General features: G+C 57.3%; 1 protein-coding gene across 3 annotated transcripts in view; it reads right to left on the reverse strand.

Annotated features, from left to right (window-relative positions):
- Nucleotides 1-24,699, reverse strand: part of AHDC1 (AT-hook DNA binding motif containing 1) — a 64,798-nt gene that overhangs the window by 16,144 nt on the left and 23,955 nt on the right. For all 3 annotated transcript variants that reach the window (XM_065930177.1, XM_065930175.1, XM_065930176.1), the window contains exon 3: nucleotides 4,931-5,108. The gene's annotated coding sequence lies outside the window, so the exon portion shown is untranslated. The remainder of the gene's footprint in view (nucleotides 1-4,930; nucleotides 5,109-24,699) is intronic.

The following is a 24,699-nucleotide window of genomic DNA, read 5'->3' on the forward strand; positions in this document are numbered from 1 at the left end:
ACAATAAAAGTTCATGCCCTGGGGGCACTTTCTCTGTTGTCAAACATTGGACTAAGTTCATTATATGGATTATCTAACCCCCCCTGCAAACCTGAAATCAATACGATTATCACCCCCGCTTTTACAGTCAAGGAAACCATCCATTGGAAGGTGGTAAGCACCATGAAGGCAAGGATTTCCGTCCTGCTGTCAAGTGTATATCCCCCAACACCATGGCCCATAAATGTGCTTCAAAAAATATCTACTGAACGATGAATGAATAGGCACACAGAGCAATCAGCCTTTCTCCATAAGGCTCTCTCTCATTCTTCTCCAGACCCCAAAGTGGGACTCAGGTAGGATGCGGAAGAGGGAGGGAGATTAAGAACGTGAAAAGGGACATTCTCTGCTCCCCTGCCACCTCTAGCCTCAACTTGGCCCTGCCACATACTTTCAGAGCCCCCTTTATTTCCCCTTCACAGTATTTACCAGGACTGTAGCCAATTACTTGTGTGACTGGCTGTTCAGTGTGCCTTCTCCCCGAGTGTGGGCTCTCAGGGGTAAGGACAGAGTCTGTCTTGTCTACCGTTGTATCCCCTGACCCCAGGGCCTGGGCTCTGGATGCTACGGAAACATTTACTGAGCAACTCCCTCAGCTGGTAGGGCTGAGTTGGGATTTAGATCCAGGCAGGTCTGACTCCCAAAGGAGCCTGGGGACTCAGGGCCCTGGCTGATCCCCAGGAGTTGGTTTGGGGGAGCAGGAAGATGAATGGGCCCTGATCACTGGGAGGATCACTTTGTACTTCACAGGAAGACAGTAGATTGACTTGGGGACAGGGAGGTGTGGGCGGGGCCACTTGTCCACTCCCCTCTGGTGGGCAGCAACATGCCATCGACAAAGCATTTCCACATATATGACCCACTGCATCTTCAGTGAACCAGGGAGACGTGGATTATTACCTCCATGTTACAGAGGAAGCAGGTTCAGAGCAGTTGTATAACTTGCCTGAAGTCACATAGCTGCTAAGTGGCAAGATTTCTAATTCTGCCAAGTCCAAAGCCTCCTTCCACTCCCAGCTCCTGCAATGCTCCTCCGGCCACTCCTGAAAGTGCTTCTTCTAGAGCTGCAGTCTAAATTAAGGCTGGGAGGAACCTTAAAATCACCTAACCCTTGGGCTTCCAAACCCTGGGCCTGGGGAGCTGTGTAACCTTCCAGATACCCAGACCCTAGTCCAGGGAGTCTGACTCACAAATCTGAAGGGGCATCTCGGAATCTGGTGGAGTTTTTTTTTTTTTGGCTGCACTGTGCAGCCTGAGGGATCTTGTTCCTCAACCAGGGATCGAACCTGTGCCCTCTGTGGTGGAAACATGGAGTCTTAACCACTGGACCACCCTGGAGAAGGGGAAGCTACCCACTCCAGTATTCTGGTCTGGAGAATTCCATGGACTATGTCCATAGGGCTGCAAAGAGTCAAGACAGGACTGAGCGACTTTCACTTCACTTCACCCAGGAAAGGCCCTGGGAATCTGCATTTTTAATCGGCTCCCCCAGTGGGTACACTGTTCCAGTGTCACCTCGTGCCCCTCTCATTTTTCAGACAAGGAAACTAAGACCGAAGAGGGAAACAGACTTTGCCCAAGACCACAAGATAGCGTGGGGAGGGGGGGCCTCCGCAGGGTGCTGCTCATCCAAGCAGAACACCCCCGTGTCTCTTCAGCGCCCAGGCCGCAGCTGTTCCTCACTGTCCCATTTACTAGATCACTTCGGGTTCTGTTCTCTCTCGTGCCCGCCTGCAGACTGCTGTCAGGCCCCTTCTAGGCCAGGCCCTCTCTGCTTCAAGGATCTCACCGCCGCTCTTGCGGGAAGAACTGTGGGTAAGACACTCAGGAAGCAGGGAAGGGGCTCAGCCTCTGGAATCTCCGGGTCCTACTTCCAACAGCACGGCTGACCCGTGGCTCCCGCTGCCCCCTCGGAGATGCCTACCACAAGCCACCGCCCCTCTCTCGCGGAGGGTGGGGCTCACCAACCCTCCCTACTCTGGAGACCTCCCACCGGGGGCCTGAGGGTGTGACCTTGGCAGAAGAGACAAACCGCCTCTCCAGCGGCTGCTTCTGTTCCACCCACCCGTGAAGACCTCTGGGCGCGCCGTCCTGCCAGACCTCCTGACAGTCCACAGCCTCCAGGATCTGAGGGAAGCAACTGGCTCCCCTCCCCACCACACCCAGGCAGACGTTTTCTTGGACCCCCTCCTAAGGGTACCACCTATCCCCACGTCTGAGAACAAAGTCGCAAAGGTTCCTCTGTCCGTCGTCTGTCTGCTTCTGGGTCAGTGTGTCTTAAGCCTGCCTGTGGGGACACCCGCCGGCTGGGAGGGGGGCTGGGGGCCCCAACCTGCTGCGCGCAGTGCCGGGAAGGGCCAGCCCACATCCTTGAGTCCCCAGCCCCACCCTCCCCCGCTGCGGCTCTGACCACCCCACCCCTTCCCCAGCCAGCCTCCCCCTCCCCCACCCGCAGCCTCCCCAGGGGAGCCCGGCTGCCAGCCCCAGCTCTCACTTCCGGCCTCATGACCCTCTCTCTAGCCTCCTCCCCACCCCCACCCCCCCACCCCGCACACACCATTTCCCTCCCAGCCCGGACTGAAGGCCCAGGGATGTCCTCAAATGGAAAACCAGGCCTCAAAGGGGGCTATCACTGCTGCGGTGAAACCTCCCGTCAATCACCTCCCTTGGAGGGGGGCCTTTATCTGCCAGGACCACCCCCACTCAGGAACTATGTACCCCCCCCCAATTTCCTTCTCGTCAGCCCCCTCCCAGCCACCTACCCCTGAAGATCTCCTTCCAACCTGACTCCGGACCAGAATCGTTACCAAAAAAATAACAATGATGAAAATAACAACGGGCAGCTGTCACTTATTTGGCAAGTAAATGAGGCTCAGAGAGGTTAAGAAAAGCCCTTAAGGGCAAACAGCCATGACAGGGAAGTGTGTCTGCACTTGGGTTAGCTGAGCTCCTCTGAACCAAATTTCTCCACTGTCCAGAGAGTCAGCCCCCTCCCCTGCAGCTTCCTCGAACTGTCTTGGTCCCAACGACCAGTTCTAATTTTTGACTTCTAAATCTACCCCCTCCTCTCAGCTTCTTCACCCCTCCCACCTAGGTCATTCACTGCACTACCCTCCCTCACCACTAGGTGTCCCCTTAGAGCCACTGATGCCCCCAAGGGGAGCAAGCCCCGCCCCACCCCCTGGAATCATCAGGGCCACCCCCCCTCAATAGCACAGCACACCCCACCCCACCCTACCCCCAGCCACACAGAGCTCCTTTGTGCAGCCCTTGCCCACCCCCTTCCTGCCCGGAGCAGGGCACCTGGCAAGCAGGTCTGCCCTAGACCCGCCCCCTGCCAGCCCCCTGCCCTGGGTGCCAGGTGTGTGGGCACCACCGCCAGCTCTGGCTGAACCCGAGGGTCACCCTGCTGGGCGGCCCTCCCTTCCTCTCTCCGAGGTCACCCAGGGACTGTGCTTCCCGCCTGCTCCGCCCCCATCCCCTCCTGCCCTTGGCCCTTCCAGACTCCTGTCCTTGTCTTTCCTTCTGTCTCCCGGAGGACACCCCTCCTCCAGCCCCACCAGGCCCTCCCCACAGCCTCACCACCGCCCACCTCCTTCCCCTGAGAGCTCCTTGTTCCGCCCCCCCACCCCTCCCCGCCCAGGTCTGAAAAACTCCTCCTCCTGGAAAGTTGCTGCTGGAAAGGAAGTGACTTCAGCAGTTTGGCCACAAGGCTGGGCACTGCTGAGCCCAGCTCAGCTGAAGCCTTGCCCAGCCCACCTCCAAAGCACAAACGGAGCCACGTGCACACACCTCCCCCAGTGTGTGCAGCCAGAACCCTGAACATAACGCTTCCCTGGTGACACGCGGAAGAACCTCTGTATACATGACCCACCCCATCCAGTGTGTACTCATGTATCACCCCAGTGTATTCAGAGGCTTGTCTACACACCTCTCCAGTGTACACTAGCACCCTGCCCAGAACACCACCCAGCATGACACGCACAACACTCTAGCCTCCCCACACCTGCACAAGACACACCCTCAGTCCTGCACACTCACTCCCATGTACCACGTATGCAGCCTGTGAATATCTCCCAGTCCAATCCACCTAGACTTTTACGAACAGCACTCTGCACACCTCAGGACAGAGCCCTACACACGCCTGCTTGCACACAAGCTGGAGTACCTGCACACGAGGTGCCCTGAACACTTACAGTTGGGTACACCCAGCTCTGACATCCCCACCCTGACAATCCCGGGAGACTCCACCCCCCAGACCTCAGGCCCCAGGAATGCTCTTTTGGAAGCTGGGTGGGGTCCCCAGGCAGGCTGGGCTCTAGGGAGCTTCCTGGAGCCTGAGGCTCCATGTGTCAGTTCGGGGAGTTGCCTCTCCACCTGGTCTCTGGCTCTCCAGCCTGCTTGGGTGGGCTTATCTGGGCCCAGGGTAGGGAGGTAGTTCCTGCCCCTGCCCCTGCCTCATCTCATCCCAGGAGGGCAGCCCAGCGTACCTCAACTCCCCAGGTCCTCTCAGCTTCCACAGACTCTAGGAGAGAGGGGTCCTGGGGGGTCAGCTTCACACAGCAGGCATTCTGGTTTCTACCTCTGCCCTGGGTTCTGGTCACTGTCACAACCCCCTTAGCTTCCTAGTTCTCTCAGGTTATCCAGGTGCAGGCCCCCCAACTAGGAGGCAGGACTAGGGGGAACCGGCTGTATATCCATGGACCTCGCCTTTCTGGATAACGGGGAGTCTGAGGAAGTGCGGTTAAAGTATTTTGATACTAAAGGGCCTCTTTTTGGCCTAAGCTGGGAAGGGGGAATCCCTGATAGGATTGAGGGATTGAGAAGGAAGTACCCCTGATCCCCACTTCCTGGGGTGGCCGGCAGACCCAGCTTCTCTGTACACTGTTACCTGAGCAAGCTGTGCAGACAGACCCAGCTCAGCAACAAAGGCCCGTCTTCGCCAGTGATTCCAGGGTGGTCTCTTCGGCAGCCTGAGAATCGCCCCGAACCCGGGGCCCTCTGCACACACTTAGCTGGGTAGGCTCTGGGGTCCAGGCCAATGGGGAGACAGGCAGGCAAGCTCCCATCTGTGAAAACAAAAACAGTACCCCAGACATAAGCACGGATACAGGACGAACCAGACAGAGGGACCAGGAGGCCATCCTAGGTGGGTCTAGTCTTGCACAGAAACTGGCTCCAACCTCATTTCACTGGGGACTATTAACTACATCTTGAAACCCCAGGCAGTATCTGCATGGGCAGATGTGTACGCATGAACAAGAACACATACGCTATGGTGAAAAGAACCTGGTCTTGGGAGTCAGAATGGTCCTTGGCTCAACTTTCATCACCTGTGTGATCTCAGGCAAGTCAGTTAACCTCTCTGGTTCTCAGTTTCCTAATCTATAAAATAGGGAGAGTTTATGAACGGGCAGAAGTGCTCTAGGCAAACTATAAATGTTAAGAGCTCACTTACAATGCAGGTGTGAGAGTTACTGTTCAAAGTGACGGTGACTGCAGATTTTCATGAGGGGTGTATACGCAGCTGGCATTTATCCTTCTCCATCCGAGACCGGTTCTCTCTTTTGTTTCCTTTAAGAACTAGGGCCCTCCTCACCCCCTCTGCTTCCTGCCCATTTGTCTGCCTCCCTGAGGTTTGTACTTGAGCCCCGAGGGGTCTGGGAACCAGGCCTCATAGACTGCTTATAGGTTTTGGTTGCCTGGGAATGTGTGTGTACATGCATGTTAAAGAGATCCTGCATGTCTGTGAGCATTCAGCTGTCTGGGCAAATACACCTGTATGTGGCTTCCTGGGTCTGCTAGGCCTTCTGTATGTTTCTCTGTGTATTTCCGTATGTCTATGCAAGTATATGTGTGTTTAAGAGTGCCCTGTGTGTGTGTGAGCTGATATTTACTGGAGTTGGTGTCTTCACTTATACATGTGGGTGTGTGTATCTGGGTTTGTTCAGTTCTCTGTGTGTGTCCAGCTAAGTCTATGTTTGCACACCTATGGGGACACACAGGTATATGTGCCTAATGTGTGAGCAGGTGTACCCAGCTGTGATTGGGGCATGCGTGCCCATGTGTACACACTCTGCATCTGGCCGTGTCAGGAGCTGGACTGACTTCTGCCCATTTCCAATTCTCTGGGCGTGTGCATTGGGGTGGGGGTGGGGGCGGGTGGGCCCTCTGCCGTCCCCACAGGTTTCCAGTCTCGAGGCCAGTGAGTGGGGTCACTGGTGTCTGGATCAGTGCCGTCTCCCTCCTTCCCGCTGCCTTTCTCTGGGTTTTCAGGCTCACGGTGCGGTTGGTCAGTGTCCCTGCGGGTCTGTTTCACTGCGGGTCCGTGTGTGCTTGACTGTGGCCCTGCATGTGCGTGTTGTGTGACCTCATCACGGTGCACCTGTGTGTGTCAGTGTCAACACGTGTGAGTCTGTGTGCCATGGTGTGCCTGTCAGCACAATGGTGCTTCAGTGTTCGTGTGATACCTTTATGTAACTTGTCAGTGCGCGTGCGTGTGCGTGTATGTGAGACTCTTTGTGATAGTGTGTGTCTGTGTCACTGTGTTTGTATGCCTGCTTCCCTCCTCCCTCCCTATCTCCTGCTCTCTCTCTCTCTCTCTGTAGGAGCCAGACAACTCCCCAAGCCTGGATTAGGGACAATTTATCCACAGGCAGAGAAGGAGAATTTCAACCTGCCAGAGCCTCCCTCCTCTGATCCATCCCCCCTCCCCCCATGGTTGGGTGGGCACAGAAATGCAGCCAGGCAGCTCCCAAGCCCTCGGGGAGCCCCCACCTCTGTGGCTCCCCAGAGGCCCAGGAGGGTGGAAACGATGGAAATCTGGGTGGCCCCAGAGCCCTCCAGTGGGGGTGGCTTGGCCGCCCCCCATCCAGGCCCCCGGAGCTCAGCTCATCTTGGCCCTGTTCTCCTACATATGGTGCTGGTGGTTGGGGGAGTCTGCATGAGGTCTGCCTGGCCCTGGGGGCTGGGGCGACCTGAGGAGTGAAGCGGTTCCCAGCCCCTCCCCAACCTGATACTCCCCAACTGATAACGCCCCGCTCCCCGCCCCTTGAGATGGAAATGACTGGGGAACTTGTGATTGTGCCCACACGGGCTGGAAGGCAGGGGACAGCGTGGTGGGGGGAATGCGGCAAGGGGGGGGTGGTGGGAGCAGGGGCTGAGCTGGGACTAAGGCTCCCTTCACGGTGCTCCAGGCACAAGGCAGCATCACATGTTTCCCATTAGCTGCTCTGGCCTCCTTGTTCAGGGGGTGTTGGCTGGGGGAGATTTGTTCTGGTTGCAGACACCAGCCGAGACCACACAAGAGAGAGAGAGGAAAAGACAGAGAGAGAGAGAGAGAGAGAGAGAGAGAGAGGAAAAGACACAGGGAGAGAGAGAAAGACTCAACAGAGATGCACAGGGAGAGAGACAGAGAGACAGGAGAAGCAGAGACAAGGACACACAAACCCCAAAGCAGAGAGACAGGACGGGGTGATGATGGGCGAGGCTAACAGTGGGGGACAGGGCCAGCGACTGGTAAGGAGACCAAGGTGGAGAGAGGCTGGTCAGTGGCTGAGGAGCGTGTCAGCGTGGAGGAGGTGCAGGGTGCTAGTCAGGCCTGGAAGGACTGAGGGGGAGAGGGCGGGGTGGGGGGCGCTGGGGCTGCAAGCCTGATGGAGGGGAGACTCAGGGGGAACCTGATGCAGGGTCAGAGAGGGCAGGGGCGATGGGTGGGCAGGGGGAGTGGCCGCCCTGCCCTGGAGCAGCTGGGTGGGGGCGGCCAGCAAGCCCCGGAGCCTCCCGCCTCCTGACCCTGGAGCCTGGGAGAGATAACAGGCCCGAATAGTGCTGACTTGCGGTTCAGAAATCCAATATCCTCCGCGGCGCACTAATCGACTACCTGAGCTCCCGGCCCGCGCCGAGCTGCCCCGATTAATCCTGCGGCTCCACAGCCTTAATTAGTTTAACAGTTTCAGGGGCAGGAGAGGCGAGGCACAGGGTCCCCCAGACTCGTGGGGACACAAGCCCCCCCATGCCAGCCCTGCCTGGTGCCCCGCCTACCCGGTCGCACCTGCCCCAGCCCAGCAGCCCTGGTCCACACCATCTGGAAAACAGCGGATCCTTCCTCCCGGGGAACGGTCCCAAGGGCTGGCACCTGGGTCACAAGTTAGGTCTTGGGGAGCCCAGACCCTCCCTCCTGCCCTGCACCCCTGCCCCGATCCCAGCTTGTCCTTGTGCCCATGGCCTGCGGGCTGGCTCTGGCCTGCTTTTTGAGGCCCTGCCCACTGACAGCCCCACGCCACTGGGCAACATGTCATCTCCTTAGGGTCGAGAGACAAGCTCCCAAATTCCTGACAGCCCCCCAACAGCACGAGATAATCACACGTCACTCCCCACCCTGGCATGAGACGGGCGTGGTGACATCTCACACACACCCCCAACAGTCAGAGAGACAGGCGGACGAGTGGGTGACCACCCTCCTAACAGGATGGGCCAAGCACAGAACCTGTCACTTCCTCCAAAGCCTGAGATGGGCACACCTGATAACCTCCAGACAGTCTGAGACAGGAACACAGGTTGTCACCCTCCAGAGGGTGGGGCCGACATACAATCAGGACCCCAACAGGGTGTGAAATGCAGAGAACCTGTCCCTCTCTCTCTGATACATACACACACACACACACACACACGCGCGTGTGTGTGCCTCACTTTCCAGGTGTGACAAAGGCACAGACCCCTCCCCACAACACACCGAGTACAAGCCGGGGACACAACCTTCCCCGGGAGTCCTCCCTGCAGACTGCAGGGTGGGTAAAGGACATGTCACCCCGGGCTGCTCTGGACAGGTGACAGCCCACCGGCCCCGCCCCCATCCCTGCCAGCCTGGTGGTGCCGTCCTCTGCCTGCAGAGGCGTCACAGCTCACAGGGCATGAATGTCACCCCAGCACTGCCAGCGCCGGGCACAGCCACACGTTGCCCCAGTGACAAACACCGCTGGCCCCAGGAGGTGGAGGCGCACAGGGCTCTGGGTGTGACCTTGGTCCCTGGACACCAGGAGGGGCGGCGCCGTGGCCTCCCTCCTGGGTAACCCGGGGCCGGGAAGATGAGTGCTGGCAAGAAGGCCGCCTGGGCGCAGACAGCCTGAAAATGCCGCCTCCCCAAGCAGTACCCCCCCATTTCTAATTGAACGTGTAGTTGTTCTGGGGAAACAGAATGCAGAGGGCAAAGAGGCGGTCCTGGCCCTAAGGCTTGAGGAGCAGGTCCTAACAGGACTTCTTGGAGGCTGTGGAGTCAGGCAGGGTAGGGGTGGCTGTCACCACACCCTGGGGGCCCAGGACTGATGGGGAGGGATGATCGCTTCAGACGCCCGCTGAGGCCAGGGGAGCCCTTTCTTACCAACGCCCCCTCTCCAATTCAGGCCACAGAGCCTGACAAGGAGGCCAAAGTCCAGGGGCATGACTCACCCAGGGAACAGGCCCAGCCTGCTGGCCAGAAAGTGAGGAGGACAGGAGCCAAGAGGCCTGGGTTCAAGTCTGAGCTCCTCCCAGGCCAAGCAGAGTGACCTTGGAGCAGAGGCTCAGTCTCTTTGGCTCTGGGGAGGGGGAAGAGGCAGCAAGCCGGGGAGCGCTGAGGCGAAAGGAGGACATGGCGGCTCAGCCCCCTGGCCCACTGCTTGCTTCCTCAGCAGGGACCTCTGCCTTCTGGAGTTCAGTTGCCTCAACTGGAAAGCAGAGAGGCTGCCCTGACCAGGGATCGAACGCATGCCCCCCGCGTTAGAAGTGCAGTCTTAGCCACTGGATCTCCAGGGAAGTCCCGAAATGGGAACTTCTTATTGAAGAGCGGAAGATAAGACTAAGAAAGGGCAGGAGGCTTGCCCAAGCCACAGGGCAAGTTAGTATCAGTTGAACCTAGCCTCTGCCTCCAGGCTGAAGCTGTTTCTGTAGGACTGCTTGGAGGGTGAGAGTGAGTGAGTGAGTGAGTGAGTGAGTGAGTGAGTGAGTGAGTGTGTGTGTGTGTGTGTGTGTGTGTGTGTGTGTGTGTATCAGGGTGCTGTTGCCTACAGAGCTGCCTTCCTGTCCACTGAAGATCAAGAAAATGGACAGGAGTTTGTCATATAGCCCGACTTTTACCCTAAACCCCATGTGATCCACCTGCAGACTTCAAACCAGAAGGTTAGCTCTAAGGGAAGGAGAGAGCCTGCACCCCAGCCCCCATGAGTGGCGCCAGCACCTGGTGCTTGAAAGGACTGGGGCGGGTCTTGGGATGTCAGCGTCCGGGCCCTGTTGTTACACAGGAGCCCAGAGAGGGACAGGCCTAGCCTGAGGTCACACAGCATGACAGCAGCAGTGTCCAGCGTCCTGGCCAGGGACAGCCTCGGAGCAGAGTTCTCTAGCCCCTGGGGTGGCTGGAGCTGGGGGGCCCTGAGGGACTGAGCAAAACGTGGCGACAGATGGCCTGCCGAGGCAGCGGCGATCTGGGCGGCTGGCAGGCATGCTCGCTCCCGCGCAGGGAAGCGGCTAATTTTAGCTGAGGCCTCGATGCCAGCTTTGTTCCCCCCACCCACCCGCCGAGGGGGCCCAGCATGCCTTGCGTGCAACCCGCCTCCCCCAGGCACCCCTACTCCCCCGCCTGGCCCCTTGGTGAGTAGTGCCCAGACCCAGGGGTCCTAGAACTGTCTGCCCGCCCAGGTCTCATCACACCCAGAGGCAAGGGCTAGGCCCTGGAGGCCTGGCACCGCCATCCCAGGGTCTGTTTCCCATGACTTCGAGCTCATTCCAAAGAGGGGGTGTGAGGAGGAGGGCCTGACAGCAAGGCCTGCCAGTCGTGTGGGTTGGGGGGAGCGGGGGCATTGTCCTCTACCAGACACTTAAGGAGACAGGACCCTTATTCTACCCCAGCCCTGAGCCAAACCAATTCTGAAGTCCCCTTCCAGCACAGAAGTATTGGTGAGCAAGGGCGGCGGAAGTCACTCCACCCTTTCCCTGTTCTTTATAACCCTGATTTTGCTCCAGGAACTCAAAGCACTTTAGAGGAGTCAGAGGTAGAATAAGGGGAGTATACCCTCTGTACCAGAGGGGAAACTGAGGCACAGTCTGAGACAGCCATCATTGTATGAGGGGGAGGAACAAGTCCCAGGAATCAGGGGAGGAGGCCTAAACATGCTCTTCATAGAGTCCTTAGAGCCAGGGGGCTGCTTGGGCCAGTTCAGCCCCTAAGAACTATCCTTTGCCCTCACCTGGGCTGGGCGAAGGTAAACTAGATGATGGAGCCCGTCCTCTGAAGGGAAGAGAGGTCTGGTAATCTTGGCTCCTTGTGCCCCACCCCTGCTGACTCTTTGCTCTCAGAACCTCCCCATCTCATCTCAGGTTCAACTACACGTGCCCAATGGGCGTCAGGATTATCTTGAAAGAGGAATCCTTTGGGGTGACTCCAGAGGGGCCCCCCATCCCAGTTTCAATCCCAGGGGCCATGAGGGGAATGGCCAACTAGGAAACAGAGAAAGAAGACTGGAAAGAAATCTATGTATTTTAGGAGGAGAGAGTCAAAAGAAGAGAGACGAAGGAGAAACCAAGGCAGAGAATCGGATTCAGGAAGAGAGAGGCGGAAAGAGGAAGCACGTGGCGGGCAAGAGAAACAGGGCAGAGTGAGGTTAAGAAGACAGAGATGGGGAGGGAGAGAAAAAGACAGAGAAAAGCTTGAGGAAGGAAAAGAGCCAGAAAGAGACAGGAAGTCTTCCCTTCAGGGAGAGAGGGATAGAGGAGGAAGAAAAAGACAAAGAGACAGAGAGACAAGCAGAACGAGGCAGAGACAAAGACAGAGAGAGCAAGCGAGACACCTGCAGAGGGGAAGGAGATGGAGAAGGGGCTGCCACAGACGGGGCAAGGCACAGGGGACTGGAGACAGACAGAGGGACTGACCGACACCCAAAGGCCACCGGAGACAGAAGGAGCGGGTGAGAGGCACTCAGGCTGGAAAGGGAGGCAGGGGGAGACACTAAGTGATAAAGTGTGTGGGTGGGGTGGGGTGGGGGCAGGAGGAGCAGACAGAGGCAAGGAGGGAGGGGGTGTGAAGAGGAGGAGGGGGAGATGTCGTCGCCAGAGCTGGGGGGGACAGCGGACAGAAATGGAATGTGAGTCTGGGCATGAGGCTCACAGATGCGTCGGCTCCGGTTTCAGCTGGGGCAGTTGGTTGCTGGGGTGGGGGTGGGGGGGCGGGATAGTGGGGGGGATGAGGAGGAGAGCTCAGAAGGGGGGGCCTGTTGTCATGGCTGCGGGCACGGCAGGGGCACGGCAGGGGCACAGTCTGCTGGCACTTGGAGGTCTGGGCATGGTAGGGGGCTGACTGGGGGGAAAAACAGGGGGAGGGTGATGCAGAAGCCCGGTCCCTGCCCTGGGGGCTCTACCAGGAAGAAAGTTTCCAGAGGATGGGAGATGCTGGGAACGAAGGCAGGCTCTGGGCCCTGCTCCACTCCATGGGGGGCGCACATGCTCTGGGTTACTGTGGGCATCCCTGGTTCCCACCTGTGCCTCGGGCTGGCCCCTGGGGATCCTCTTTCTCATCCCCTCCAGTCTAGCTGAAGATCCCACATGCTGCTGCTGCTGCTTGCAGGGGAGCAGCAAGATTGTGAATTCAGGATCTGTAATCCTAACGCAGAGCCCAGGCCTACCGGGCTCCAGTTGCCAAGGCGACGGAGGGTCAGAGGGCAGCGCGGGGCGCCCGCTCCTCCAAGTCAGAATCCCAATTGTTAAAGCCCAAGAATAAACAGCTGAAGCGGCTGTGGGGGGGCCGGGAGGGGGGTTGAGGTCTGCATCAGCTCAGTGTGGTGTTGTCAAGCGAGATGTCACTAATTGTCTGAAGGAACGGGCTGAGGCAGCTCTTAACTGCTTCTGTACCACCAGAGACACCTTGGCTGCCTGGCCCCATCCCCCGGGCCTCCCAGCATTCCACCAGGCTGGCCGCGGTGGGGGGGAGTGCTGGCCCAGCACAAACCCTGCCTCCCTTGCACTCAATCCCTACGTACCTTGGCTCCCAACCCTCCTTGTGGCCCAACTTGGAACCTCCCACCTGCAAACTAAATGCCTTATGTCCCCAGAACCGGTACCCCCAATTACTGGAACCACACTACTCCTTACGCCCAGAGGTACCACTTTGGCCTGCAAAAGCCCTCCCAGCTCCTCCATCACTGCTTCTTCCCCATCCTCTCAAGAGCCAGAGATTCTGGTTCAAGGTGTGTGAATTGCAGAAGAAAACAGATTTCGGGTTCCTCTGATCTTTGGTGGAGTTGGGGGGGAGAAGCCCTCCTATGGGGAGAGAGGAGGATTATGCCATCCTTCTTTGCAACTCCCTACTCTTAGTCACACACCAGAACTAAAGGCCTGAATGGAGCCTGGATACCTCATTTCTAGCTTTGATTCTTCTACCTATTTGCTGTGGGACTTCTGCCAGGATATTTTCCCTCCATGAGCCTGTCTCTTCATTTATTATCCATCCTAAACATTCAGCAGTGCCTATTCTGAGCCTAGCCATGTCTGGAACCACTTCCCAGAGGAACTTCCAATCCAGTGGGCGAGAAAGGCTCATAACACAAGGTGGAAAGCAGAGATCTATCAGGTAAGGTATTCCATGAAAGACACGCAACGCCCTGGTACACAGTAAATGGCTCAGTGGACAGCTGCTGGGGTTAGTAGCCGTCAGTACTGGTATGCCTGAGGGTCGCTAAAAGGGGTAATAAGAAAACAGGTTGGTGGGGGGTGGAGGGGAGGTCGGTTCTGGAAGGCTTCCTGCAGAAAGTGGTACCTGGTAGGATTTGGACAGATGGGCAAGAAGGTTGAGTGCTCCAGGAAGCGAGGAGGTCTTGTGAGGTTCAAAGAGAGCAGCTCGGTTCGTTCTCAGGGTTCGTGTGCTCAGCCCCGCCCAAGGCAGGAAGGGCGAGGCCTTTCAATGGTCTCCCCGCCCCGTGGGCCGGCCCTGCCGCCGCCTCCACCCACGGCGCCTCCAGATCTCAGAGCGCGGAGCCTGGAAGGGGCGGGCCGCCCGTGGGCACGACTCCCGGAGACTGGTAGCACCTGGGGTGACGTCACATGGGCGGGGCAGGCCTCCGGACACGCCCCCTGCCCCAGACCACTCCCCGCACCCCGCACCCCCAGCTCCAAGCCAGAAGCGTGGGTCTCCCGGGAGGGGGCGCTCAGGCAGCCTCGCAGCCCCCTCAGGTGGCGGGCGCGGCTGGGGCGCTGTCCCGTGGGCTGAGAGCCGGGCGCAGAAACAGGGGATCCCCCAGAGAGGGCCCAACCCGGCCCGGGGCTGGGCTTGTACAAAAGGCGACTTGTTCTTTCTTGGGATGCCTGCGCCTTCTCAAACATACCTACAGCCACACTCCGGGGACAGGCTACACCCACATATGGCTGCACAAACCCGCAGGGGTAGGCAGCAGAGGGGCTGTCGCCAGCCTCAGAGGTCGGCTGTTAAGAAGAACCTTGCCCCAACCACCCCCTGCTACAGACTAAACATCATTTACCTCACCCCATCCAACCCCAAGTGACCTGGATACTCCCACAGCCTCACGCAGAGCCCTGGGGACACTGACCCCGTTACAGTCTCCTAACTCTCCTCTTCCTCAGGCCAGCTGTAGCTCACCACCTCCTCTGGAGTCTTGGGACACAATAAGGCCCATTAAGGGTTACTTTTTACTGAGCACTTGTTCTCTCCCAACCCTCACGATTGCCCTTTATGATGAAGATGATCAGTCCCATTTTGTAGTTGGGGAAACTGAGGCTTAGGTTAAAAAGCTTATTTGAGACAGAGGCAAGGATTTGAACCCAGGTCAGGCTTTACTTCAGAGTCCATGTTCTTCCATGTATTATCTCTGCCTTCCCACCACACCATCCTACACTCTATATAAGGACTCCATCACACACAGCAAAGCCATCTCAGAATCAGGGTAATTCACCACCCCATACACATCCCAATGTCACTGTCTAGTAGCAGGCAGCCTCTCTCACTAATCAGTGTATGTGTGTTGAGGGCCGGTAGTCTCCTAACTTTAAGCTTCCTCAATCCTCAGTGTTGGCCATCAGAGTCATAAATGGGACACAGAATGGGAGCAGGTCCACAACACGCTACCTCTAAGCTTTCCAGCAAGCTCACCTCCACCTCCCCTGACCTTAGGATGACAAAGCAGTGCCATTCTGGCTAGGGCTCCAGGCTAGGAGCTCTCCCTGACCCCTTGGGCCACGACCCTCCCCTACCCCTCACTGCCTGCAGAGAACAAGTCGAAACAAAGTCTTCCTGGGGATGTCAAAGTACCTTTCCTGGGGGAGGCAGCTCTGTGATCCCCTGAGCAGGGCTAGGGAGAAGGATCGGGTTACTCCTTCCCCAGCTGTGCCTGGACTCCTTGGGGCTGACCTTTCACCTCATCCAGGCCAGGACCCAAAGGGGGCTGGAGTCCAGCCCTCACCTCCTGTTAACCCTGTGCATTCTTCATCTTAAAATTCCAGAGCCCCCATGGGGTGGGGGTGGGGGGGGTCCTCAGGAAGTCCAGCCGGGCATGCCAACCTTTCCCCACCCTCCCATCCTGGGGTCTGGTTTCCCAGAGAGCTTTACAGAATGCTCCTCCCTGCCCCCTGCCCAAGCTGCCCTGCCCTGGCGGGATCAGATACCTCCGCCCAAGCAGCTGAAAATGACCTGGGCTATTTTCGCTCTGGGATCACGTTGCAAACTCCCCCTGGAGCTGGCAGCTTCCCACAGTCCCTCCAGACCACTGCCCCTCACTTCCTCATCCCTCACCCAGAACCACTGACCAATAGGATGGGAGGGCTGTTAGAGACCACTGGCCTAAGCCCCTCAGATGGGGAGACTAAGACCACGGGGAGTCAAGCACAAGGTTGGGCAGAGAACCAGGCTGCCTGGGTCCCCGCCCAGGTCTCTTTCTACTGTCAAGCACGGCCTGCTCTGTACCCTAGATCTTAGAGCCTCCGACCCAGCCAAAAATCCAGCCGACCTCCTCCAAGCACCAGAAAGTCACAGTGGAGATTACCCACAAATCTCTGCTCCATCCTGCATGTGGGAAACTACTTCCGCCACACACTTCTCTTTTGTTTAGAGTTGGGACCGCATCTGTACCTGTGTCACAGCGATGGGGACCACGGGAATGTTCTGGGGGTGCAAACTAGGAGGAAAGACAGGGAGACAGTTCCAGAGGGACAGGAGGCTGACTCAGGCTTCCAGAGGTTTACATTGCACAATCTTTCCAAGTTCCCAGCAGCCCCATGCCCCACCTTCTCGGTACCCCAACCCCCCCAAATCCTACACCCAGCCCCCTCCAGGTTCCTACCCCTCCACCTCAAGCCCCATCCTCCTGGGCAGGAATGTGACTGGTCAGGTCTGAGTTGACCACATGAGTGGCTATAAGGCGACAGACCCCCCCCCTTCCTCCCATCCCCCCCCCCTGCCTGGGGGGAGCTTACATACCAAGGTAGGGGGAAGAACTGCTTTAACCCTTTGCAGCCAGGCTTTCAGGGTGAAAAAGAAGAGTCCTCCTCTATTTCCAGCAGCCCCTCCCCTACAAGTGCTGCCAGCCTGGGCGGTGCAGGCAGGACCTACTTCACCCAGGAGGTGGAATGGGGGTATTTGCCCTGCTAGTCCCTGTTAAAGCAACTTATCCTTTGCTACCCCAAATGTTTAGTCTCATCTCCCATGACATTTAGAAAAACAGTCATGAACCGGAGCTGAGGGAAGAGAAGGAAAGGAGGTATCATGAACCCCAACCTCAGGAGCTCCTAGTCTGATGGGAGAAATACAACCTCGCCCTAGGGAGTCTGAGGAGGGAGACCAGACCCAGAGGCTGGGACAAAGAGCTGAGAGCAGAGAAGAGCTGCGCAGAAGTGGGAGGAAGCCAGGGCAGGAGCAGAACAAGCCAGGTGGGGTCAGATCGGGCAGGCTTCCCGGAGGCCCCTCTGCCCACACCCCTCCCCCTAGGCTCTGGAATCTCGGGGGTCAGGGCTGAGGGACAGCCCCGCCCCCTGCTCCCCTCGGGCTCAGGAATTCCACCAGCCAAGGGTGGGGGGGGCTGCTTCGGCCTGAGTCCAAGTTGGCTCCCACTGGACCGGGAACTACAGCTCCTCCTCGGCCCCCCACCCCCACCCAAGCCCCTGGGCTGGCCCCCGGCCCCCTCCCTCCCCCTCCCTGGCTGGCACGGTGTGTGCCAGGCGCTGGCAGAAAACAAACCCGCCCGGGTGGGTTTGCAGGGAGCAGGGTAACCTTGACACAGTTGCGGCAGTCGCTAATGGCAGACACACACTCCGCCTGTTCTGGGGGGACTGTTGCCGTTGCTAGGAAACCGGCAGCCGCGTGAATGGAAATGGGTCAGTAAACCTGGGGAGAGATAGTGTGACACTCGAACCACTGCAGCTGCTCCAGCCCACACCGAAATCCCTCCTCTTCAATATTTATCACTCCCGCCTGGGCCCTCAGCTCCTGCCAGGCCCTGCACCAGCCTGGACCTCAGCATCCACCCCGCGTGCCCACCGCCCCTCCCCAAGGCTCCACAGTGGAGGGGAAGAAAAGAGATGGTGGGGGCTGCTTATCCGCTCCTTGGGGGGGCCCCCCCCCAGGAGGGATGGAACTGGCTCTGGAGGAGATTGAACAGGAAACAGAGTCTAATCCCCTGGCGGGGAAGGGGTTAAAAGGTCAATTCACGCCTGTTCCTGATTTAGGCACCGTGGTAAAATTACTGCAAGTGTGAGCGGGTTGTGACTGCCTGCTAGCCTACCTGCGGAGGGACTGATGAAGACAGACCTCTCTCCCAGTGTGTAAGAGTTGGAAGAGGAAGAGGCACCTAAAGCATGGCCAGGATGCTCACACAGCCTGAAAACACTCTCCCTAACAGTCTGGCAATGTCCCCAAGATGGCTCAAGGCTTCCTAGCAGCCAGAACCGACGCCCCTCATACAATCTGATAGCATCCCAAATAGACAAAAGCTGCCTAACTGCCTTATAATGCCATCCTGTACAGATACTCTCCGCAAACAGCCAGACTCTTGCTGTTCAGTAAACCTTGACAACACCCTGACACAGATACCCCCACATCAGAATGTGACAATCGTAATTCCGAACAGTGCGGTTCAGCACAGCACCTATAAACAAGCTGACAATCCTAGGCACAGGCAAAACTGTGTCAGACTGTTGAATATTCCAACACTTCCCCGTGAGGCTGGTGCCTCCCCAACAGCCTGCCCTAACCCAAAACCTGGCTCTGTGGTTCATGTTTTTTTTTTCCCTCCCTCCCATTGTCAGCCTCCTTGTCTTGCACACACCAGTAAACTGGCCCTGTGACCACTCTTCTGGACACACCATCCCACAAGTTAGCTGCCTCATGCACCGCGCCCCCCCATTCCCTGGAGGCTGCCTGGTCACTGACACACACATTCCCTTCCCCTAGAAGCAAGGAGTCTCACAGCTCCCCCCTCACACCAGCTCTTGTTCTTAGGCACAGGCCTCTCTATTGACAGGGAATCAGTAGCACCACTTGGGTGATATGCCCCCCTCCACCCACCACAATCTCAGCCAGTATCCCTGGAGGGTGTGTCTTGGGGAGGGAAGGCACTCCAGCTTTCTGGGGAGGGGGGTGGTGGAATATACCTCACCAGGAATCTCCCAGCTGACTCGGTTCTGTGTGCTCCTATCTCCTAGGATACATCAGTCAACATAGGCTCCGAGCCTGTCAGAGCTGGAAGGTGCCTTAGGGAGTCACTAATCCAGCCTCCTCCTCTAGGCAGGAGGATACCGAGGCCCAGAGAGGGGAAGCCGTCTGCCCAAAGCCACACAGCCCTTCTTTTCTAGTCTCTGAGAGGCCTCTGTGATAATGGGGGTCGGGGGTGGAGGACACTCAGCCCAGAGTGAGATGGAACTGGATTAGCTGGGAGAGGGAGGGTCTGCAGTCCTGGAGAGCTTATGAGAACTGCCCTGCGGTATCTTCAGATACATGGGCCCCGGCAGCCCTGGAATCTGGGGTCTACATAGATTTGCTCGAATTTGTACTTTGCCAAAATGATCTGGTACACATTCACCCCCAACCCACTTCCTATTCCAGGGCTCCAGAGAGCTCCCACCCCAAATCAAAGGTGAAAGGGACTGCTCTGTTCCCTGTGCCTAGCCTAGAATGTCTAGGGAATCCCCGCCTTTTTATTATTATTACTATTTTTTGGCAGTGGCACAGGAGAGCTTAGTTCCCAGACCAGGATCGAACATGCACCCCCTGCAGTGGAAGGGAACAGTCCGGACCACTGGACCACCAGGGAAGTCCCTGCCTTTTGTTATTTAAATAGATCTCTGCCAGGGAGCCTTTGGGATGCTGCGAAAGAGATTTTCTGCAAGGTAATTTTTATTTCAACTCCACTTTGCAGAAAAGCAAAATGAGGTTCACAGAGGTGGTGTAGTTTGCTCAAGTTCACAGAGACAACAAATGGAGCCTTGAGTTCCTTCCAGTACACAGGGAAGGCCCATCCAACAGGAAACGGGGAGAACTGGGGGGAGGAGGGGAGGAGGAGAGGGAAGGGTGGGAGTTGACACAGGCCCAGGCCCAACATCCTGGGCTGAGGGGTAGCCAACAAGCATTTGAATTTGAATCTGGGTATCTGGGTTCCACCCCCACCCACTATAGCTGAGGTGGAGTGAAAGGTCAGCAAGATGGGAGGGAGAGGAAAGCAGAATTCCATCAGCTTCTTAGCCAGCCTGGACCATACACCAGGGAGCTGGGCCAGGGGCTGCCCCAACTTCTCAGGCCCAGAGCTCTCTGCCAGCCCCTGCCCCGCCCCCATCCCAACAGCAGAAGTAGTGAGGAGACCTCGCCCCCTCCCTGGGCCTCAGTTTCTCCATCTGTACTAAGAGCTAGCCTGTGGTGGTTTTGTCACTAAGCTGTGTCCAACTCTTGCAATACCATGGACTGTAGCCCGCCAGACTCCTCCTTCCATGGGATTTTCCAGGCAAGAATCCTGGAGTGGGTTGCTATTCCCTTCTCCAGGGGATCTTCCCGACCCAGGGATTGAACCTGAGTCTCCTGCACTGCAGGCAGATTCTTTACCAACTGAGCTACCAGAGAATTCCCAGGTTAAAAAAAAGAAAGCCTAGCAGGAAGGATTTCTAAGGGCCCTTGCAGCTTTAACAATGTGGTGACCATCCTGATTCTCAAGTCTCCAGAGCAAATGTGTAAGTCTCTCCCCTAAACTGGAGCTGAGAATAACCGTAAATGTGTGTTCAGTGAATAAATGAACACTCAATAGAACCAAACCAACCTCCTTCCATCTTTCCCAGCCCAACTGAGAGGCACCACTTACCTTGCAGTCAAATTTCTCAGGGCTTTTGGAGAAGAGATTCAAACACTTTTGACGGCTCTGAATGGGGCTGGCTGTCTCATACACAGGTGCCCTTTATTTCCTGTCCTGACTGTATGCAGACACTATGGGAATTGCTTTAAATCTTGTGCAACTTTAAGTCCCACAAGGCCGCGGACTACCTTTTAATTCGTTATTGTTTTGTATATCTTTGTTGTGGCCTACCTTCTACCATCCAGTATTTCAAATGAGCAAAGGGACTAAGGAGTGAAGGGGCCTGCTCAAGGTGACTCAGCCATGGAGCGGCAGAGAAGGTATCAGAACTGTACCTTCGATCCCCTCGGCTTCTTTCACGCGGTAAGGGCGGGGGTGGGATCCAACCCAGGACGGGGAGGCGCCTGCTGAGTTGCCAAACGGTTCCTTGGTTTGCAGAGCACCAAATGGTACTGGAACTAGCGAAGTGGTGGGAAAGCATCCCTTCCCCTCCCCCACAAAAGGCAAGGTAGACCTCTTTCCCTCCCGCAAGCCAGCGTGCCAAGAGTGAGCCCTAAGAGGTCACTTGCCTACTCCCCTGGATTTCAGGGCTCCTTGTAAAAGGAAGCCCTCCCAGGAGCCCTTTTCTGGACTCCCAGACCTGCAAGGTGCAAAGCGGCGGGCCCCCCAAAGAAAGCTGCGGCCACCATCGAAAAAACCATCCAGGATTTTTCCGGCATACCCGACCCCCACGGGGTCCGCAGTTACGAGGGATGGGGGTGGGGAGTTCTTGTGAGCTGGCTGCCTCACCTCCCTCCTAGAAACCTTCGGGGGGCCATGAGCTTGAGCAGGAGGCTCTGGTCTGCAGGCCCAGCGGTTCTCGGGCCCGAACGGTCCGCGCCTTTTCCCGCCGCCGCCTCTCCGGCTACCTGGCAGGCCTGCGCGGCCCCCGAGCCTTGCCGCCCCCCCCCCCCCCCAGATGAGGCCGCAGCGCTACTGACTCCTGGAGGAGGTGACGGGCCGAGAGGGAAACCAGGCGGCTGGGGGAGGGGCGCCGCCTGCACCTGGTCCCTCTAGGCCGCCCCGGCCGGGAGGGGGCGGGACTGGACCCCCGCCAGACCCCCGAAAAAGCGCGGCGGGGGACCCGAAGGCGGTGTGTGCCGCCCGCCTCGCCTGGCGCGCCGTGCAGGGGCGGGGCGGGAGATCTCTTACCCCCCCAACCCCACCCCCCGATTACCCTCGCCGCGGGGGCGCCCCCTAGGGTCGGGCTGCAAGGCGCCCCTTCCCGGGCCGCGCGCTCAGCCCGCTCCCCCGGCCGGCCGCGCTCTCCAGCTGCAGGAAATTCCAGAAGCTCTCCATCATCCCGGCGCAGCGCGCAGCCCGGGCTGCCAAGGCTCCCCGAAGGAGAGCCACATGCCGGCCGGCCGCGCGGCCCGCCCTCGGCTCCCCCCCAACCCCCGCCCCACGCCGCCTCCAACCCGGCCGGGCAGCCACGTCGGGCCGGGCGGGGGGCCCGGCCGGCCGCCCCTTCCCGCGCCCCGGGCCCAACGGAATGCGTGGCAGCCCCGGCCGGGGGCTATTTTCAGCGGGAAGGGGAGCGGCCCGGCCTCGGTGTTTTTTGGCTTTTTCCTGGCCCCCGGCCCGCCAGCCCGGGCCCTCGGCTGCCCGCGGAGTGGGGGGGGGAGGGGGGGTCACGTGGCGGGGGGGCGGTGGAAAGGGAGGGCCGCCGCGATCCGGCTTGGGGCTCCGGCCCGGGCCCAGGCCCGGGAGGCGCCCGGCGGCGGTGCAGACCTGCGCTTCTCGGCCGAGGCCGAGCGGCGGGATTATTAATAGCGCGCCTGGCTCCGGCTGCGGCTCCAGGGCGCCCGCTACCTGCACGCCCCTCCTCCGGTGAACACGGGCGGCCAGGGCACTCCCTCCCCAGCGACGGACTCAGGCCTTACTGGATGGCGCGGCTACGCACCAGTGGCCAATCACCGGCCTCGATTTCCTTACCTGTAAATTGGGGATGAGCCTTACCTGGTTTTACAAGGGGGGTTACGAAAATAAAGGTTTTGCTTGCCGTATGCCTCTCCTTGGCCAAAACGCCTTCTCTTTTGGGGGGGCCTCAGTTTTCTCGTTCATAAAATGAGGGAATCCGAGAGGACTCTTAACAGAGGAAGAATCCCTTATATTTGAATAATGCATTTTCACTTACAACCCACTTGAGCTCATGGACTACCCAGGGGCAAGAACCAGCACCGGGCGCTTGCCCTGTATAATTTGCATTCAGTTAACTCATTTAATTAAAAAGTTCCCATAAAGGAGGTAATGTTCCTTTTTTGCTGATGAGGAAACTGAGGCTCAGGTAAGTTAAGTGACCCGCCAAAGGTCACAGAGTGGCAGGGGCCAGAATCAGATAAGCTCTGGCTCCAGAGTCTGAGTAACCACTGAACTAGAGTGCCCTGTGACAAGCAGGACAAACACTGTCCCCTTTTCTTCGGAGGGTAAACTGAGGCTCAAAGCGATCTGTCCCAAGTTGCCTTTGGCCAGTTAGTGGCAGAGCTGAGCGTGTAACACAGATTTTCCAGCTCCTAGTCCAATGCCCTGTGCAGCACTCTGAAGCTGTTCATCTCCTGCCCTGGGGTGGATGTGGCCCTAGGATGGGATCCAGAAATGGGCACAGAACTGTATCCAGGGCCCTGAGGGATCATGCTCTGCTCCCAAGGGTCAGGCCCAGACTCCCATGCCCCCAGGATTCACTAATCCACCAAATTCTAGACTTAGCCCAGCCTCCCCACGAGGGTGAGGACACGTGGGGGTGAGGAGAGATGACATGCAGGGGTAACAGCCTGGGAGAGGGCCTGGAGTTGCTTCCTGTCCCCCTCCACCACCCCTTAGCAAGGAAGCACAAAGGTTGGCAGGCCCCCTACTCCGCCCCGGAAACCTGGCAGTTTATTTCTGTCTCTGGGCCCCCTGTTTCCACAGAGTCAGTCCAGGAAGGCTGGCAGCAGCTGGCTTGGAGGGGTGGAGCTCCTGCTCCCTCAAGGGTCCAGCTGCTACCCTGCCCCACCCCCACCTGCCAGACCAGACCGGACTCCAGAGTCAGAGGTGACACTGGGAGGAGGGAGGGAAGAGTTGGAGGCCAGTTGGTCAGGACTCCAAGGGAGGGACACCACCACCACCACCACCACCTCCTCCTCCCAATCCGGAGCCTAGATGCTCTCCCAGGATAAGCCAGTCTATACCCAGTTCAGGTCTGCTAAGAATATAACCTCTGGTGTGACCAGCTCTATTTACTCCAGAGCATTCTGACTCATGACTCCTCTGGACCCTGGTCCCAAAGAAAAGCCTGCTTCCAAACTGCCCAATGCTGGATGAATATGCACCCAATGTGGTAGAAACTAACTACTGGGCTCTGGGAATGTGGTTAGTTGGAACTGGGATGTGCTCTAAGTATAAAATATACACTAGCTTTTGAAGTATAAATATGAAAAAAAGAATATAAAATAGCACAATGATTTTTACAATGGTTTTATGTTGAAATGATTGTATTTTCGATATATTGGGTTACATAAGCTATATGATTAACATTAATTCACTTCTTTCTTTTTACCTTATTTAACATGGCTACTAGAAAATTTAGATTCATATGTGACCCCTATTACATTTCTATTGGACAGTCCTGTCCTAGATCATATGGTGTTCTGGCTTTGGACCAAGACTTTGCTTGCTCTAGATCAATATCTGTGTGGCTTTAGCTCATCTACTTCCCCATGTTCAGACCACAGCCTTGTGTGTGGGTCTAAATCTTACCACCCCACACCAGCCCTCCCCAGCTTTCTGTGAATCTGGCTCAGCCAGAGATTATGCTTTAGTCTGCTTGAAAGCACGGTCTAGTACATTTGTAGATCACCAGTTCCCAATATCTAGATCCAGCAAGAGAGTGGCTCTAGATCACCCAGTCTTGTTTGCTTAGATTACTGTCTAGTCATATTTGAGATCTAGCCATCTACAGGAAGAATAAGGTTCTAGACCAGGGGTTGGCAACTATGGCCCAAGGGCCAAATCTAGCTTGCTCTGTTTTTACGATTCAGGTTTGATTGGTTCAGAGCCATGCTCATTCATTTTATGTACTGTCATGAATGCTTTCAAGGTACAGTGGCAGAGTTGAGTAGTCATGACAGAGACCCAATGGTCTATAAAGTCTAAAACTTTTACTATTAAACTATTTACAGAAAGTTTCCAATCCCTATTCTAGATGACCAACAAGTCCCACCCACCATAAATCTAGATTCCAACCTGAAATGATGGCCTAGTCTAATCCAGAAAACCTCCCCCTAGATGGTGCTGCTGACCTGGATCTAAACCAGAACCTAACACACACCCATGCTGTTTG

This window comes from Muntiacus reevesi, chromosome 3 (genome assembly GCF_963930625.1).
Source record: "Muntiacus reevesi chromosome 3, mMunRee1.1, whole genome shotgun sequence".
NCBI classification, from domain to species: Eukaryota; Metazoa; Chordata; class Mammalia; order Artiodactyla; family Cervidae; genus Muntiacus; species Muntiacus reevesi.